This window comes from Arachis ipaensis, chromosome B10 (assembly GCF_000816755.2).
Source record: "Arachis ipaensis cultivar K30076 chromosome B10, Araip1.1, whole genome shotgun sequence".
NCBI lineage: Eukaryota > Viridiplantae > Streptophyta > Magnoliopsida > Fabales > Fabaceae > Arachis > Arachis ipaensis.
The window spans coordinates 117,647,686-117,648,009 of NC_029794.2; positions in this window are offsets into that span (position 1 = coordinate 117,647,686).

Sequence of the window (324 nt, forward strand, 5' to 3'; positions counted from 1 at the left end):
TAATTTAATTTTAATTATTTTTTAATATATTTTTTATATATTATTAGTGTCAAATTCTTTTATCCAATTGTCCGCTCTTTTTGATTTAGTATGAAAAACAATTTTTTTTTCACGTGATAATATTTAATTGTAAGATTTTTTTAGGGTGATTTGGGTTAATATTAAACAAAAATAATCTGATTCAAATTATATAACTCGTGGCGACTTGAATTGAATCCATTAGTTTTTATTTTTAATCAAATCCAATCAACCTACATTATTACAATTTGGATAAATCATTTTATTTGGATGTTGTAGAAAAACAAAATTTTAATATTTAAGTAA